Consider the following 15,223-nt stretch of genomic DNA (forward strand, 5'->3'; position numbering starts at 1 on the left):
TTTTATGACCAGACGGTTATATAATGAAAAATCATGATGAGAGAGAATTTGAGGTATTGATAGATTTTTTTAATTTAAATATCAAGTAAAATATTACTATTTTACTTTAAATGACATAATGTTATGTTTTTCAAAAGTACAAATATTTTTTCCATTCAATTTAAGCAAAATAAGTTAATAAAATGTTAATGAAAATTAATATATTAATGAATATAACAATTATTTAATAATATGAATATATTATTGACTCAGTGCTTGTTTGATCCTCTTATTTTTAACTTCTCTTCTTTTTATAAAGGTCAAACAGATTTTGAGAAAAACTCTTATAATGAAAAAAAAAAATTATAATAAAAAAAGAAGAAGATAAAAGTCAAAAGCTTATAAGAGAACTTTTTTTTAAGTTCTTATCAACTTTTATTAAATTGTGTGCTTTTTTGAAATGAAGAACCAGATAGAGAGAGATTTTTTAAATGTGCTTTTAAGTTAAAAAATTTATATAATCACCAAATAATTCCTATTTTTATTTTTAACTTTAATAACTTAAAAAGTAATTTATAACTCAAGGATACAATAATACTCTTAGTAAATCAAACCAAGTATACTAAATTTAGTATCACATCTTTAGATTCCTTCGTATAGTTGTCGAATTCATGTTCGTGACACGTGGTGGTCAGAACTTGAGACTCATGGAGACGCGGCTAACAGTTGTATTTTTAGATATGACAACTACCAGTACATGGTTATAATTTTGTTCCCTACCTTATTTATTTGGGTATAGTAGGAGATAATTTTGTATCTCCTATACATATATATTATATTTTTTTCTTCTCTCTCTTCTTCTCATATGATCCCATATGGCTCCTATATATTTTTATATATATTCAGAAATATTAATCCCTATTTATTTATTAATATGACAATTATTATAGAGGTAATAATAATAAAATATATTAAAAAATAAATAAAAAATAAAAAGAATTCATTACCTTATTTATTTTTCTCTATGAAATTAATGATGAGAAATGTTTTTCTCAAGTTACATAAAAAAATTTATCTCATGTCACAGACACATCGCAATCCGAGCCAGCAATTTTTTTTCTTTTTTCTTTTCTTTTAACCGTGGGACCCACCCAATTATGTCTCTACATGAGATAATACTATCTCATGTAACATGAGAAAAACATTTCCCATTAATGATATATTCATTAACTTGTCCCTTTAATAAAATAAATAATTTAAATAAATAAATAATAAACCAATTCAAAGTAATTTATTTAAATAAATAATATTAAAAAATCATTTGCATATGTTTTTTTATAAAGGAATAAAATAACTTTTCTAACCATCTTTACAATATAATTCAATAAAAATATTTTGAACTTGTTATAATTGCCTTTTGTTCAGCATTTACATTATTTTAAAAGTTAATTAAAATATAATATTTTTATAATGTATTAACTCTTATTTTTAATAAATCAAATGATGTATTCTTATTTGAGCTCAATGAAAGATATATTTTTCAATAGTTATCCATAATATTAATATATATTGGGTGTGCATGACAATCATTCTATTCCTTGGCACTGTTTCTAAATAGAAACAATTATTTTCTATTTCTATACCTTGAAAAAGTTTCAGAGAAAAAAAATATGTTTGATAACATATTTTATTTTTATTCTGAGAATGAGAATTGCGTTTGATAACACAACAAATAATAGAATAAAAAATCATTCCTATTAACCATAAAAAAATTTCAGATCATCACTTTCTTTTTCATATAGTGTGGTAGTGGTGGTGGCATGGTGGTGGCGGAGGCGGCGGTGGTAGGAGTGGCGTGGTGGTGGTAATGGTGGTGGTGGTGGTGACGGTAGTGACGGTGGTGATGGTGGTCGTAATGGCAGCGATGGTGGTAGTGGTGGTCGTGGAGTGGTGATGGTAGTTGTGATGGTGGTGACGACAGCAGTGGTGGTGGTGATGGTGTCGGTGGTGGTGGTGATGGTGATAGTGACGGCAGTGGTAGCGGTGGTGCGGTATGGTGGTAGTGATGTTGGCGGTGGCGTGGAGGTGGTGGTAATGGTGGCGGTGGCATCATGGAGGTGGTGGTGGTGGCAGAGACGACAGCGGTGGTGGTACGACGACGACTACGCCGATGGTGGTAGTGGTCGTGTCGAGATGGTGGTGGTGGTGGTGAGTGATTGAAAAAGACAAGTGTTTATCATTTTGTGTTAGGGAATAAAAAAGCAAAAAAAAAATATTCTTTTTTCTATTTCCCAGCATAGAAATTGAACTGGTTCATTCTCGGGAAACAAAAAAAATAAATCAGTTTTGTCAAACACTTTTTCTATCCATTTCTGTTTCCAGGAACAAAAATTAAAAAAAAAACTGATTCTGGGAAGGTTGTCATGCACACTCATAGTATATCTTTTTATTATAGTTTGCAAATTATAATTTGATTTTGTGAAAAAGTAATTATTTTTAGGGAATGCTTTTCTCATGTTACAGGAGAAAAGAATTGTCTCATGTTGAGACAAAAAAGTGGGGTCATCAATTTTTTTTTTAAAGTTGGCACGAATTCTGATGTATTTGCAGGAAATAATTCTTTTCTCCTGTAAGAGGAGAAAAGTATTGCCCTTATTTTTATAGTTTCTTTTGAATTATGGTTAAAGACCTAAAATCAAATTTTAACGTAATCTAATCGAGAATGAATCATCTCATATTTTATTTTAACTTGACCATTTTATATGAGAAGATCTTAGTCATGCATAATTTTTAATTACAAATCAATGCCTAGCAATTTAAATTACTCATTACTCTTCTCAAATCCTTCCCGCTCTCTATTGGGAACTCGGTTCCGTCAACTCGGCTCAGAAACCTTTTCGCGGAAGTCAATCAACAAGATACTGGATCTCGGATCTCAGCAATCTTACCTAGGCCAGAACTTCACCAGGTCAAGCAACGCAGCGAAAAAACGAAAAATATAAAGGGGAGAGAGAAAAAGAGAACACAAGCAGTTTTAAAGTGGGAAAACCTTCTCCAATGAATAAGTAAAAACCCACGGGACCTAGTCCAATTCAAACATCCACTATGAAATAATGGGTACAAAGAATCAAGATTCACCAAAGAAGTGGTTAACTCAACCTCTCCAACAATGGTGATAATCAAACTTTCCTAGAGATGTTTCACTCAAACTCTCTCTAGAGATCTCTCAAATACAAAGCTCAAAGTTTTGCTCACAAATCTCTCAAATAATTTTTTCTCAATCTCTAACCTAGCCTGCACCCACAACTAATGAAAATATAGAGGAGGTGAAATCTAGGGTTTATGATTTTAGGAAACCCCTCAATGGGCTTGGGCTTAGCATTGAAGGAGGAAGCCCAACAAATCTCCCTCTCCGACTTCAATGCGTCGGCTTCAACATCAACCCAGCTCCTTCACAACAGTCTTCAAATTTTCTTGCTGAAACCGGCTTCGTCATCATGTCGGACCAATTATGGTCAGTGTGCACTTTAACGAGTTCGAGCTCTCCACCTTCCACCATACCCGGATCCAGTGATATCTCACATCAATATGGTTAGTGCGGAAGTGATAGGTCGAATTCTTCGCAAGATGGATTGCACTTTGATTGTCACAACCCAGCTCGTACTTGTCTTGATCATGGCCGAGTTCCATGATGAACTTCTTCATCCACAACATCTCTTTTCTTGCCTCATTAGCGACAATGTACTCAGCTTCGGTTGTCGATAGTGCAACACACTTCTGAAGTCTTGATTGCCAAGAGACAGCTACTCCGATAAATCTCATCATGTTTCCCGTCGCCGACTTCCTCGAGTCAGAATCTCCCCCTAAATCAGAATCTGAGTAGCCTTGCTACTCGGCTTTGCCTTCTCCAAATCGGAGGCATAAGTTGGTTGTACCTCGGAGGTACTTGAAAATCCACTTCACTGCTTCCCAGTGCTCTTTGCCGGGGTTTGACAAATACCGGTTTATCATTCCAACAGCATATGCCAAGTCAGGTCTAGTGCAAACCATTGCATACATCAAGCTTCTGACAGCAGATTGGTACGAGATCTTTAGCATCTCGTCTTTGTCTTCATCAGATCTCGGACATTGCTTCTGGTTCACATTTATGTGTCCGGCTAGGGGGCGCTCACTGTTTTGGCTTTGTCCATGCTGAATCTCTTCAGAATCTTCTCAATATACTTCTCTTGACTTAGCCACAGTAGCTTCTTTTGTCTATCTCGGATAATCTTGATTTCGAGTATCTGCTTTGCAGGGTCGAGGTCCTTCATTGCGAAGGACGAGCTCAACGCCTTTTCAGGGCGGTTATCCTCGATTTGTCTTTCCCTACAATAAGCATGTCGTCAACATATTACAACAAAATCAGAAAATCTCCGGCGTCATACCTCTTCACAAATACGCAGTGGTCAGCCTTTGTCTTCTCAAACTTGTGATCAGTCATGAATGATTCAAACTTCTTATACCAATGCCGAGGTGCTTGCTTCAAGCCATAGAGGCTCTTCTACAACCAACATACCAAGTCTTCTTGGTTTGGAGCTCGGAACCCCTCAAGTTGCCCCATATATATCTCTTCTTCTAAATCATTGTGAAGAAATGTTGTCTTCACATCCATTTGTTCTACCTCGAGGTCTATTGAAGCCGTCATGGCTAACACGGTTAAGACCGAGGTCATTTTCACCACAGGAGAAAAAAAATTCTCAAAGTCTACTCCTTTCTTCTGATTGCAGCCCTTCACTACAATTCGGGCTTTGTATCTCGGCTTCTGCCCGTTCTCTTCATTCTTAATTGATAGTCCTCAAGAGTTGAGGCCCATTAAGTGCAAATTGTTCCACAAAACCCATGTTTTGGTTATAAATCACGCCCTTTAACCTTCTTTTTTTCATATAGAGCAACTGTTTTGAATAGTGGACCAGAGCAATGCCGAAAGTGGGAATTAAGGTAGACCTGGAGAAAATTTAACATTATCTTTTTCACATATGACTATTGGGTTAGTTTTCTTTGTTCAGGACACCTAAGGCCCATCAAAAGGAACCACAAAATGAAGAGAGAAGAAGGAGTGTTGCGCAGAAAGGAAAAAGAAGTCTGCTATAGTACAACAGCAGTCAAAAGAAGCAATGGGGAGCTGCCACGTCAGCTACAGCAGAGAAGGTGGAGGTGCTGCCTCTGCTACAGTACGAAAGCAAAGAAGTTGTGCAATGGGGAGCCGCCACGTCAGCTACAGCAGAAGGAGTGGAGGTGCCACCCTGAATCCGATACTCATACTCACAAAGGGAGCCAAAAGCAAGGGGGACCACTTCCATTTAAGGCCAAGCTGGCAAGAAGCAAAGCTACTATTGGAGAGGATTTAGACAAAGCACGACCCTTGATGAAAGGAACAATGGAGATCAAATGAAGAACCCTATAAAAGGAACAAGCAATCCTCATAAAGAGGGAATCAGCACCCATCCTAGGACTTGTTGTCTCTTTGTTTTCTTATTTCTTTGTAAAAATGCTCAGTAGGAGCTAACTTCCTTTAAGTAGGTGAGGGTTCCATAGAAGTAATCCCTTTTGTCTTAGGATAGCTTTGTAAGGAACACATATTTTATAAATGAATTTTGAGTTGCTCTTTGGTTTAATTTATTGATTTTGTGAAACCCTTTGGGCTGGCAACCTCATCTCGGGACCACTCAGTTGATGAAACACTGACAAAGGCGTGTGGAGCATTCTCAAAATCCTGGGGTAGTTTAGCCTGAAGAAAGGAGGGAGAAACACCTGGAATGGGGAGCACTGCCATGTGAATCCATGCTCTTTTGAGAAGGCAGCATGGTTTCCTTGCATATAACTCCAAGTACTATGGAGTAATGTGGAGAGTAAGGCCTTACCCTCTGCTTACCTATAGCAAAACAAGGGAAGGAGCAAAATCCACTTGTAAAATATGCTACCAGGCAGGGTTAACCAAAGGGATGAAAACATGGAACCCGTAACACCTACTTGATCTTTTTCTTTCTGAATTTAATCTTAACTCAACTTCTATCACAACCTTTTCTTCACGATAACTGAACTGTGTCTTACCAGCTGATGTTCTTACTTCCATTTCGTTGACTGCTCTTAAAGTTACTTCAATTGATGCCTTTTTATTCGATGGCCGTGCTAAGTCATTCACTGCTCTCATCTGATTCAGAATGGTTAACATTGTTTAACTAGCTGCTCAGAGACTGCTATTTATGAAGCTTAGCTGAGAATAGTAATTTCTTTTATTGCTCCATTTTACAAATTAAGTTTCCTTTAGCATTTCTTACTTCACAACTGCTCCCTGAGGACGATAAATCTGGGGCTACAATACCCTATATTGCTTGATACGTACGCTTGCGTATAAGTTGAAGAGGGTTGCTCTTCGTCAGAGTAGATTGCTCCTGTTGGCAATCCTGATTACTACTCTACACTCTTGCTCTCTGAAAAGAAATATTCTCGAGAAGCTCTCGGTTCGACCAAGCATTAATCTTGTAGATCCATTTATTTTTCAGAGCTCGTCTTCCTTCAGGCAACTCGGTCAGCTCATAAGTCTGATTCTCGTGCAGAGACTTCTTCTCGTCTTGAATTGCCTTTTCCCATTCTTCTTTCTCTGAGCTCGTCACATCCTCATCATAACTCTGAGGCTCACTGTCTTCAGCTACAACGGTGTATTCATCATATGGGTATCTTATAGAGGGTCTTCTTTCTCGAGTTGGATATCTCGGTTGTTCTTCAACTTGAGAACCCGGTTCATCATTCTCATCCTGGATCTCATCATCAACTCGGACCTCAGTATCTTGGTCATCATCAGCTTGTTGCTGGTCATCGTTCTCTTCATTTTCTCCCCCTGCTTCAGCTCGAATAGGAGGGATGGATTCTTCACGTCTGACCGTAACCCGGACTTTGGGCTTCAAGATGTCATGAATGGTCCCATCTTCATGAAAGATCATATCATGGTCTCATCCCAAATTTGGAACCCGAACTCACTTCTCGACGAACCGAGGTAAATGCATTCCTTAGTCTTCGCATCGAGTTTTGACCTTTCATCTTTAGGGATATGCACGAAATCTCGGTATCCAAACATCTTCAATTGATTATAGGCCACTTTTCGACCTGTCCAGACTTCTTCTAGAATTTCTCCTTCAAGCGGCCTTGATGGTGAAAGGTTGATTAAGTCAACAGCAGTTCTGACGGCTTCTCCCCAAAATGATTTCGGAAATCCGACATTAGATAGCATACTTCGGACCTTCTCTTCAATAGTCCTGTTCATCTTCTCAGCAAGTCCATTCAACTGTGGAGTCTTGGGGGGCTTCTTCTCAAGTTGGATCCCAGCCGCTCTGCAGTATGCATCAAAAGGGCCGCAATACTCACCACCATTGTCAGATAGGATCACCTTTAATTTCTTGTTAGTCTCCCTTTCAACCATAGCATGAAACTTTTTAAAGGATTGGAGTACCTGGTCTTTAGACTTCAACAAATAAACCCACACTTTGCGGGAGTGGTCATCAATAAATGAAATAAAGTATTGAGCTCCTCCAAGAGATCTCTCTGACATGGAGCAAACATCAGTATGAACGAGGTCAAGAATATACCTACGTCTTTTGGGTTGATCTGGCCTCACAAAAGAAACCCGATGCTTCTTTCTAGCTAGGCAGTGCGTTCAACTCTCCAACGCTTGGCTTTTCAAACCGATCAGTAATCCTTTCTTGTTCAGGATTTGGAGCCATTTCTCGCTCATGTGGCCTAGGCGCTTGTGCCATAGCTCCAAGCTATGTCCATCTCGAACAGAATTGACTTCTCCGCTATTGATCTTTTCTTGCAACACTTACAAGGAGCCTTCCTTCTTACCTTGGGCAACAACCAAGTTTTCCTTGGCCAACTTCCATCTAACACTACCGAAGTAGTTCACTAACCCGACATCATCAAGCTTGCCTACCGAGATTAGGTTCAAACGTATGTCAGGTACATGTCTCACATCCTTCAACACAAGTCAGCATCCAACATCCGTGGTTAGGGTCACATTACTGACACCAACAATCTTGTTGGTCACCTGATTTCCTATCTTCACGACTCCAAAATCACCACCTCGGTAAGAAGAGAAAAAACCTTTGTGTGGAGTAACGTGGAAGGAGGTACCAGAGTCAACAATCCAGGTGCAGTCATCTTTTGCAACATTCAAATAATTATCCTCACCAAGGAGGAATATCTCGGCATTTGAGTTGGCAGCCACCGCAGTGGTGCTCTTGTCTTCTCTCTTCTTGGGAATAATCTGATTCGGCTTCACAGAGCCATTCTTCTCGTCATTCTGCAAAGTCCAGCATTCTTACTTCTTATTCCCTGTCTTCCCATAATAGAATCACTTCAACTCATATTTTGGCTTTGACCGACCTCTGGACTTTTCTCGTTTGTCACGATCTCGATCCCGACTCTTGCTTCTATCCCAGGAGTCAGATTTCCATCTGTTCTCAATAACGATGGCCTCAGACGTGCTCGAAACACCTCATTCTCTTCTCCTGGCTTCTTCGTTCAGGAGAATATCTGTTACGGCATCCATCTTTAATTTTCCTTCTGGAGCCGAATTACTCAAAGTCACCACCAGAGTATCCCAGCTTTCTGGAAGCGAGCCCAACAGCAGCAAAATCTGCATCTCATCATCAATTATTATCTCGGCTTTAGACAGCTGATTAACAATACCTTTATAGGGGTTGAGGTGTTCAATCATGCTCATGTCGTCCTTGTATTTCTGCTTCACAAGTCGGCGAACCAGGTGTGCTTTGTTCCTGGGAGTCTTCTTTTGAATCATGGACTCTAACTTCGTCCACAACTCGTATGCGTTCGTGAACTCGAACACGTGCTCAAAGAGGCTCTTGTCTATGTATTTCCTGATTGTAGCTACCGCCTTACGACTCAGGATCTCCCACTCCTTATCGGTTTTTCCTACCGATTTCTCATCAAGGATAATGGGCTCATGTAAATCTTTGTAGTAAAGATGATCTTCCATCATTGGTCTCCAATAGGTGAAATTGTCTGCGGTTAGCTTGAACATATCTTCATCATGGGTTATACCACTGGTCTCCATCTCATCTCCCTCAGAACCCGTCGAACTTAGGCTCTGATACAACTGTTGGGAACTCTATTCCCTCAACTCGGCTCAGAAACCTTTTCGCGAAAGTCAATCAACAAGATCCTGGATTTCGGATCTCGGCAATCTTACCTCGGCCTGAACTTCACCAGGTCGGACAGCGCAGCGGAAAAACGAAAAATATAAAGGGGAGAGAGAAAAAGAGAACACAAGCAGTTTTAACGTGGGAAAACCTTCTCCAATGAAGAAGTAAAACCCCACGGGACATAGTCCAGTTCAAACATCCACTATGAAATAATGGGTACAAAGAATCAAGATTCACCAAAGTGGTGGTTAACTCAACCTCTCCAACAATGGTGATAATCAAACTTCCCTAGAGATGTTTCACTCAAACTCTCTAGAGATCTCTCAAATGCAAAGCTCAAAGCTTTGCTCACAAATCTCTCAAATAATTTTTTCTCAATCTCTAATCTAGCCTCCACCAACAACTAATGAATATATAGGGGAGGTGAGATCTAGGATTTAAGTTTTTAGAAAACCCCTCAATGGGCTTGGGCTTAGCATTGAAGGAGGAAGCACAACACTCTCCTCATCGAGTTTTTCCCAAACTTGTGCTATCGACCTTGCACTGTATTGACCTAGTTCACTGCTTGACAGACCGTACTTGAAACCAAGCCAAACCACCACGTAGCTATTGTGTCCCTTGATGGGACGTAAATACGTTCCCATCTAACCCATTTTGATGGCAAAATACCATCCGTTCCCTCATCCGATGAGCAACTTCAGCATGAAAATCACTTGTTTTACACATTTGTGACAAAAACACAGTGGGGAACAAATGATGACGTAATCCTTTGAAAACACATTAAAAGGGGAACGGATTGAGAGCATTTATTGCACCTGCTCCACTCATTTAATGCTTCTGATCACTTTGCAGGAAACGTGAAAACAAAGTCTTCATAAAGCAGAGGCGGTGCACCAACTGAGCACAAAGAAACGTGCACGGCAGGGAATAAAGAGTTCTCATTGGCTAAGAAGAAAGAAAGACATGAGGGACTGCAAGAAAACGGCTAATCAACAACAATAATTGTCCCATCAAGCAAGTTGCAAGCTTCCAAACACTGTTGCTTCTGCCCCGTTCCTTCAGTCAAGAAACCAACTCCAAAGGATTTTACAAGACTGCCACTCACTCTTCTGCCTATAAATAGGACGTCCCAAACACGACGACATCATCGAATTCCTTAGGAATCAAATTCCTGAAGAAGAGATCACATATATTATTTAGTAGTTTACATTTTTGTATAGTTGTAGCTATAGTTAAGTGACAACACTTCTCCCTTATTCTGTAACCTTCACTTGAGACTACTCACGAGCATCATCCATCTTCTCCATTTTAGATTTTGTTGTAATCTTCCTTGTTTCATTTTAATATAAGTGTTTCTTCTTTCCTTTCCACTCGTTATCTCTGAACTGAATCTCGGGTCTATGGGACTTCAGTTTAGAATAATTATGTTTAAAATATCAGCCATGGGCTGAAGTATCTGTAGAACGAATAAGCTGCAAAACTCTTAAAGAATTATTTTCAAAACTCTTGACTAAAGCTTTTTGCATTTCTCTGGCTAAGTAAGCTATATTCATTGTGTATCAATGGAAATTGAACACATACTGAGAAAGGAACTTCCTTAAGGAAGGGATTTCAGACAACTTAGCTAGTGGGGGAAAGTAGTGTTTTGGCAATGACACTATTGGTCACCTTAGGAATAATGGGCCACTTCGTCCACTTTAAGGTTCTGTACCAAGTACCTGTTGGAGTCAAGGGAGCCTTAGGAATATGGAAACTTGTGAGCCATCTAGTCCATGAGCTGAGGAATCAGAGTTGGCAGTTAAGAAACTGGGACAAAGCCAAAAAGTGCTAAGTCTTGAGAAGAGAAAATAACTATTTAATAATGAAGCAGTAAATCTGTTCCTTGTGTTAAATTATTTTTAAAACCATCCACTTTGTTGTCTCTTGATTATAGTTATAACTGTTTTATTTTTTACTTTACTTAATCTTGTATCTATCAAGCTCCAATGATTATTATCACACATTCTCTTAAGTAGGAAGGATCACATATATAACGCAGCGAGTAATTGTTTGCCATCAGACTGAACTTACTTTCCTTGAGGAACGTTGTCAAGACAACAGGGAACGTTTGACCAGACAGTTCAACCACTAACTTTTCTTCTCATTTTCATTCTTTATAAAATAGTTTAAGACATTATTTAGAGTTCTATCCTCGTGGGAACGATAATCTGGGCATTAATACACCCATTATTACTTGATGCGTGCACTTGCGCACTTGGGTTGGAAGCAATGGAACAAATATGTTTTCTTTTGCTAATTTAGAACAGAGGAACGTCCCTCATCAGAATATACATTTTTCCACTATCAGCAAACCACCCAACAAGTTTTTGGTGTCGTTGTCGGGGATAGAAACACTAAATTTTGTTCTTATTACTGTTTTTAGTACATACTCTGTATAGTTCATATTTTCTTTTCACTTATTTCTTGTCACTGATTCTGTTGTTCATATAACCTGTGTTTTATGGTTTATGAGTGAAGAGTCTGAAACAGATTCTGACCACTCCACTGAAATACCTGAGTTTTTCTTTGATCCTGAGCCAGAACCTACCTTTCACAGAAGAAGAAGAAGAAGAAACCTCATATAACACCTCACAATTTGAAATTAAGTATTTAAGCCATTAAGTGTGTAATCAAGTGATGGATTAGTGAAAATCCTAAAGATTAGGCCAAAATACAAAGAAAGGGCAAAATGGTAATTAGCCAACACGCAACCCTAGGCAGATAAAAATTGAGTAGAAGGTCTCCGATGATAAAAATAACCCTGGAAATGGATTCAGAACGAAAAATTAAGTGGACAGGCAAGTTTCAGAAAAATCAGTGAATAGTGTTTTTCGCGGGTAAAAATACCGCGTTACAATTGCACCGTAAAATGTGCCAGTTGAATTTTGAGCTCTAGGTTTCAAATATGAGTTATAAATGGTTTGTTGAGTTAGGAAATATAATTTTGATGAAATTTGATGGAATTGAGTCATTTTGGGAAAAATTGATGAATAGTGATTTTTCAGTGTAAAAATACTGCGGTATAATTGTACCGATAAGCGTGAAAATTTTATCAGTATTTTTGGGAAACAAAAATATGACATGAACAAGAAAAATACGTAGGTCATGAATTTATGGTTGAAATTAGTGATTTATTTAGAGTTAAATCGCGTATGGGACCCACATGTGGTTTAAGTGACTTAAAAGTCACATTTTCATGACATTTTCTCTCTCCTCCCTCTCTTCTCTCCCGCGCGCAGCAGCCACCATGGCCAAGGATTGGTCAAGCTTTCTTCCTTCCATAACTTGGTCATTTCTACACCGAATCCAACGATTTTTGTCTTGAAACTTGTTGGAAAACACCTCCTAAACACATTGGTACCACTCTTGAACCTTGAAATCGCGTGTGTGAGGAGATCTTGCCCTATTACAGCCGCGGTTTTGAAGGTAGATTTGGTGTTCTTGGAGCTTTTAAATGCTCCAATGGTGGAGTATGCTTAGGAGGAGTCTATACCTTCCGTTTGGGTGAGTGTTCTTGCATTTTAAATGGTTGATGGTGATGATTTGATTTTGAAAACCTAAACTTTGATATGATGAATAGTGATGTTAGAGAGCTCAATTTGAAAATGTGTATTAGATGATAATGTGTTAGAATGATGTATTAGAGCTAGAAATGCGATGAAATTTATTGGTGAAAATTGATGAATTTAACTTAGAAAAATTTGATGATCATGATTTTGGACTTGTGAATTTTGGTGTTGAGACTTGTTTGATGAATTGTGGCATGATGGTATGATGATATAATAGGTTGTATGAAGGTTGGAATGATTAAAGTTGTATGGAAATTCCTTGGAATGCCATAGGTTAAAATTCGATTCTTTGAGGAAAGATTGAGGAATTGATGTTGAAAAATGAATTGGATAATGATTTGTGTAGTTATATGGTGCTTAGATGGGTTGTGTTGTGATTGGAGAGTGTTGGAATCAATGAGAAAATTAAATTGTGTTTAGAGACCTAAATGAGCCCAGAATGAAATATTTCGCAAAACGATGCGTAAATGTCGAAAAACGGAAAAACGACGATTGAACTAGCCTCTAAACAACCTAAAGGAGTGTTATAAAATGAGAAAGAAAATTTAGGAAAATAAATCTCAAATTTACACCTACATGGCCGAACCTCCAAGGGGAAAAGGGGTGATTTGGCGATTTTCGCGTTTTGATGTAATTCGACGCGAAAATGACGAACCGGCTCTTGAACTGGCCTATTGACAACCTAATGAGACGTAACAAAATGAGAAAGAAAATTTAGAAAAATAAATCTCACATTTACACTACAATGGCCGAACCATCAAGGGAGGATGGGGAGGATTTTTGTGTTGTGCGTTTTGATACTATTTGACGAGTACTGATGGATGTACGTTATTGTATAGGTTGCCGTACGTCGACCTGAATCCCGAATCTTGAATCAGTGAGTTGCCCTTGGTCTGGGACCAAGTGGATTGAGGTAAGAAATTGGTTCATTGCATGTGTAATTATAAATTAACATGTATTGGTTGATCTAAGAGTGATTGGGAATGTCCTCTGTGTAGGCATTCCGCTGTGTACCGAGTTGAGGGATAAGCTGCTGCGGAGCTTGTGGAAACACGAATTAAGGTAACCTCTTGGTACTGGGGCTTGTTCCCCTTTTCTGTTCCACCTTGCCAGTTGATGGCAACGGTAGGAAGTGTGTATGAATAGTATAGAACACATGAGCATGCATGCATTATTGCTATGGGTACTGCGGTACCGAGTCTCTGGCCAGTAGACAGTTTTTATTAGCCTTCGGGCATTTTCGGACTTCCGCTGGATAGGTCTCCAGGAGGGAGTTCCAGTTGACTGCGTGTCATGGTGTGTGATCCGGGTAGGAGCACACTAGGAATGTCTTTGGCGTTTTGGTTGGTTTGGGCATCATGGTTGTGGTTTCTGTGAACACACCTTGGATGATACCCATAGGCTTATATATGCCGAGGGCGTACGTGGAATTGGGGTTACCATCCCGTATCGTCGTATTTTGTTTTCTTTATATTCCCCATTCTCTAAATCCCATGCTATATCCCGTTTTCAAAGTGGTTGTTGTATTCTATTGATATGCATCGAAGTGAACCATTGGGTGGAGTTTTCTCCAGAACCTCTTGGTTACTGAGATATATTCGTATATCTCACCCCGTCTCGGGGCATTTATTTCAGGAGGTAGCAGTGGAGCAGGAGCCTCGGGCAAGAGGCCCGCAGAGTGAGCGATGGAGCGTTACTTATTTTGCATTTTGTTGGCCGTGTGGCCTAGGCTAGACTTAGGGCATGAACATGTCATTTGTATTTATTAGTAGCTTCATTAGCATCTTGTTCATGCCATTTTGCCTAAGTCTAGTAGTGATGTATTTGATTATGTTGTCTTTTAAATTAAGTTGAAATTTTAGAAGAATGTAATTTGAAGTTTTAGTTTCAAGTTGTAATTTGTAAAGCCATATTGTAATAGTATTGATGCATGTCTAATTATGAGGGAAGGGCCTTAGGCCTATTTTAGGTTATGATAATATGTATGATGGAAATATGCATGAAAAAGGTGTTAGTGATTGCAACTACTTAAGAATGATTAATATGGACTCTATGTTTAATAACTATAAACTGGATTGGGTTGTAAGTGCCCCAAGGCATTGTTGGTCCTTGTGTGTGCCACCCATTGGATTATTACTGTATTATCATGTGTTTATTAGGTACATTTGAGGTTTAAATGATCTTTTACAAATTTGGGATTATTGGAAAAACAAAGGAAACTCTGGCGAATTTTCTGTAGAATTGGCAGATTTTAGGCGAACTTCGGGAGAGCATATCTCCCTCCATAGAAGTCCCCTAGGGACGTGCCATACGCCATTTTGAAGGTTGAGATGTCCTCTACCTTGTGTCCAAATTTGAGGAAAATCTGGGTTGATCTTCGGCCTGAAAAAAATAGAGAAACACGGACTGCCCATGTGCCCCTGCACCTGAGGCAGATTC

The sequence above is a fragment of the Gastrolobium bilobum genome, unplaced genomic scaffold, assembly GCF_033153095.1.
Source record: "Gastrolobium bilobum isolate Gb01-03AN ecotype WA unplaced genomic scaffold, APGP_CSIRO_Gbil_v1 utg57764, whole genome shotgun sequence".
NCBI lineage: Eukaryota > Viridiplantae > Streptophyta > Magnoliopsida > Fabales > Fabaceae > Gastrolobium > Gastrolobium bilobum.